Source organism: Apium graveolens, chromosome 2 (genome assembly GCF_009905375.1).
Source record: "Apium graveolens cultivar Ventura chromosome 2, ASM990537v1, whole genome shotgun sequence".
Lineage (NCBI taxonomy): Eukaryota > Viridiplantae > Streptophyta > Magnoliopsida > Apiales > Apiaceae > Apium > Apium graveolens.
Window position 1 is genome coordinate 160540017 of NC_133648.1, and position 4703 is coordinate 160544719.

The 4703-nt window shown below is 37.9% G+C and overlaps 1 non-coding gene across 1 annotated transcript; it reads right to left on the reverse strand.

Moving 5' to 3' along the window:
• Nucleotides 1-3292: 3292 nt before the first annotated feature.
• Nucleotides 3293-3399, reverse strand: LOC141709638 (small nucleolar RNA R71). Its single transcript, XR_012570203.1, has one exon. It is a non-coding gene; the product is annotated as a small nucleolar RNA R71 (small nucleolar RNA).
• Nucleotides 3400-4703: the final 1304 nt, after the last annotated feature.

The following is a 4703-nucleotide window of genomic DNA, read 5'->3' on the forward strand; positions in this document are numbered from 1 at the left end:
CCGTACGATATTAAATCCCGAGTCGTATTTATACATACTATTATAATACACAGAACAACTAGGGTCCACATACTCGAAACTCGGTTCTATAATCATTTTCGGAAAAAACATATACCCGTCGTTTCGGACAATAGGGTTGTCAAATATTTTGCAAAATATTTTACCACAACGCGCAAATAGGTTCCGTAAAATATATATAATTATATAGTTATATACGTTCAATTGGTAGTCCCGATAATTACAGGACACATTCCCGTATTCCCGAAATTAATTTCTTGGAAATTGGGCAGCGTTTCCTCTATTTATCGGACTACCAGCCGATTTCCAAATCGACGCAATCAACACAATATCGTAATTCTGCAACCCAATCATTGTTACAATATTAACTACTTTCATTTCGAGAAAATAATTTTTATGAACTAAATATTATTTTTATAATTGTAGGACTCAGAATAAATCATCACAATCCACCGTCGGCTCGCCGAGCTCATCGCCGACGGCGGAAAAACTCGTTGGTGCCTGATTAATTCAGGTTTCCATATGAATTTCATCGATTAATTTAATTTATCCTGCAGGAAAGTATTTATTTCAGGAAATTTTAATCAATTAATTCCTGCAGAAATAAATAAAAAATTCCAATCAAAATCACAAACCAAAGCAACACAGTACCACCACAGGCACGCGCTTTCGCGCCATCAAACACACAACACACACTGCACATACAGACAATGCAGATACTGAACACCATACACATATAAAAATATACACATATATAATTGTGTATATATACATAAATGATAGGGACCAGGCTGGGTAATCATCGGAGAGAAACCGGAATTGCGGCGGCGACCGGAAAGCAGGCGGAAGCAACACAGGGAAACGGGAAAAAGAAAACGGAGGGGAGAAAAAAAAACAGGGAGAGAGAATGAGAGATTGAGAGAGAGAGGGAGAAGAGAGGGAGAGATTGATTGAGAGAAAGAGAGAGTGAGGGTCGAGACAGAGAGTTTGAGAGACGAGAGAGTATAGAGAAGAGGATGAGTGTTTGTGTGTTTTTTTTCTTTTTCTTTTTTTATTTATTCTCCAACTGCCATGTATCACTAGATGTATAAAATTGGAACACGTGTCCTTACTACCGACTGCAAGCCCAAATCCATTTCCCAATTCGCAAATTAATGAATAAACACGCTAGTAAGTAAAACCTGAAAAATTACCAAATAAATGTTAAAATTCTCGGAATAATTAAAAACTAATAAAATAAAATTTTCATAATTTTAAAGCATTTTTTAATCATGCATCATAACAGCATTTTACGATTTAGCGAACGAATGTGCGGGTAAATATTGATAAATGGATTTTATATCTACTTGAAACGCTTCATTACAAGCTTAAATTGGTGTTTTGGACTCAAGTTGTTGGTTTTTTATGTGTTTTTGCGTTATTACATTTTAGACATCAGTTAAATAAAGAAAGGAGATTTTCAAAGAAATATGCTGAAAAAAGTTCAGAATTAAAAGCTTAGGACATTCTCAAGTTGTATAGAATCTCGTTAGCTTCGCGTGGTCAGTTGAATCGCCTAATTCTGACAAGTAGAACTCAAGATATGGCAAAAAAAAGAATCAGCAGAAAAGTACAGAAGTCAGGCGCGGCCGCCCCAGAAACCAGCGCGCCCATAATGACGTTCTACCAAAACAGCGCGGCCGCCCCGCCCTGTTTCTGCCCCAGAATCCTTATTTTAGTCAAAATTGAAGATTTGAGAGTCCCGGTCATCTTGGAGCCTCTATGTACCAATAAAAAGACATTTTTAACAATAAGAGGATCTTGGAGAGCAATAAGAATACCTAGAGAGCACGAGAATGCTACGGAGAAGAAGACTTTTATTTTGTTTAATATAGATGATACTTGGATGTTTGTTTTCGATTTGTTCTTGAACCTTAGTACTCTTATATTCTTTATTATCATGCTTTCATTGGAACCCATGGTGACGATGAGTTCAGTTATGAACTAATCATTATCGTGGGGTTCTAGAGGATTTACTTATAGATTTCTATAGTTAATTTATTTCAATATCTTGGTGTGTGGTGATTTATTGACATCATAATATTGTTTGTGCGTATTCATCTTATGTGCATAGCTAACATATAAGATAGCGTCTTAATCTCTATTGAAGCGAAAGTGAATATAGAGATTTAGCACTTGCCATGCTAGCATAGATTCATGTATACTTATTATGCATGGTTCAAAGGAAATTTTAACAATCTTACTTGCCCTATGTAATCACGATAGATAACTTGCGCATTAAACCTTTATGTTGGCAAATTCTATAGACATATAGGGTCTCAACATAATTGGTGTCAAGTCAGCTTCTATCTCTTTTATGGATGTCTGGTAGTAGGGTATTCGTATAATGAAAATTGGCGTTTACTAGTTTCGTGTTATCTGATTAGTTGTCATCACCATTGCATGCTAAGGTTGAGAACAATGACTGTGAATGAAGTAGTAATGAAGTTAGAATCCCATATTTATCTCATATAAGTAATTCAACCTCAATTCTCTTAGTTAATGCTCTTTAGTATAATCTCTAAGTTTAATCAAAACCCAAATTATTATTTGTCTTAGCATTTAACAATAGCCATATTATTGTTGCATAAGTGCATAAATTAAACTTAACCTAAACCAGTCTCTGTGGGAATGAATCAGATTTATATCTTATACTACTTGTAATCCATATACTTTCATGTAATTTTAGCACGTGTTTACACCCTAACAAGTTTTTGGCGCCGCTGCCGTGGAATCGGTGTTAATTTTTAGTTTTTGTGCTTGTCATCAGTGGTCGTTAAAGTTCACTGACTCGGACTCTTGTACTTTCAAGGTTTACTTGTTGTCTTACGGGTACTCATTATAATGGGAGAACCACCAGCGATTTCGAAGGCTTTGATGGATTATTCTCAACCGAAGATCAATGACATTCATTCTTGGATTGTCAGACCAGCCATTTCGGCTAATACTTTTGAAATCAAGTCTAGCACGCTTCAATGGGTGCAGAATTTAAATCCAGTTTGGGGGTTCTCCAATGGAAGATCCCAATATGCACATTAGGGATTTTATTGAGATATGCGATATCTTCAAGTTCAACGATGTTTCTGAAGATTTTGTGAAGCTGAGACTATTCCCATTCTCTCTGAGGGACAAGGATAAGAGCTGGTTACACTCTCTACCAGCTGGTTCGATTACTACTTGGAAAGATCTTGCTCAAAAGTTTCTCACTAAATTCTTCCCTATGGCAAAGACAACTACAATCAGGAATGCTCTTACTCAATTTACGCATCAATCAGGAGAATCTTTATATAAAGCTTGGGAGCACTACAAGGAGATGCTTAGGAAGTGTCATCATCATAAAATGCCTGATTGGACGATCATCAATTGTTTTTATAATAGTTTGGGAGCACAGTCCAGACCCATGACCGATGCAGCATCAGGTGGAGCCTTATGGGCTAAGAGCTATGATGAAGCTTATGATCTAATTGAACTAATGGCTGCTAATGAATATCAGTATGCAACCCAGAGATTTCCACAGAGTAAGGTAGCGGGAATTCTTGAAGTGGATACAGCTACGGCTATCACTGCTCAACTAAAGGCGTTATCTATGAAGATCGATTCGCAGGCTAACTATAGAGTTAAACAGATAACCAGTGTTTATGAGTTGTGTGCAGGTCCGCATGTGATGGAGCAATGCGTTATATCTAGTGACTCAGCTCAGTTTATGAGCAACGTTCAGAGATCGCAGCAGCCAGTTCCTGCCACTTATCATCCTGACAACTGGAATCATCCTAACTTCAGATGGAGCCATAATCAAAATGCGACGCAACAACCGTTCCAGCAGTTTGGAGAAAAACAATCCAACCCTCCTAGTTTTCAGCAACAATTTGCACCAAGACAATAACTCCAACTTCAATAACAAACTCATGATGCAGGTCAATCTTCGAATGAAAAATCTGAGTTGGAGGAGTTGAGGCTTATGTGCAAAAACCAGGCTCTTTTATGCCAAAGCTAGGTTGTTTCTATCAAGACTCTGGAGAACCAGATAGGACAAATAGCTAACGCCTTATTGAATCGACTACCAATAACGCTTTCTAGTGATACAGAAGTTCCAGGAAAGAGGAAAGCAGAAGAGCAGGTTAAGGCAATTACATTTAAGTCCGGGAAGGTTGCAAGCCCTGAAAAATCTCAAGTTCCAGAATCTGAAGCTTTGGATGAAAAAGATGTGCAGAAGGAAGCAGAAGTGGAATCAAGGAAGAAAAGTATGGAACACAGTCCTCCTGAGGGTAACACGGGGGAGAAACAGGTCTATCCTCCACCTCCTTTTCCTAAGAGGGTGCAGAAGCAGAAGTTGGATAAGCAATTTGCTAAGTTTCTAGAGGTGTTCAAAAAACTTCATATCAACATACCTTTCGCTGAAGCTCTTGAACAGATGCCTAGCTAAGCGAGCTTTATGAAAGGTATTTTCTCTCGAAAAGTGAAGCTCGATGACTTAGAGACCGTTTCTCTTACGGAGGAATGCAGTGATGTGCTGCAACAGAAGTTGCCTCCGAAGCTTAAAGATCATGGAAGCTTCACTATTCCTTGCACCATCGGAAACTTGTCGTTCGACAAGTATTTATGTGATTTGGGAGCTAGATCAATCTGATGCTCTTGTCCATCTTCAA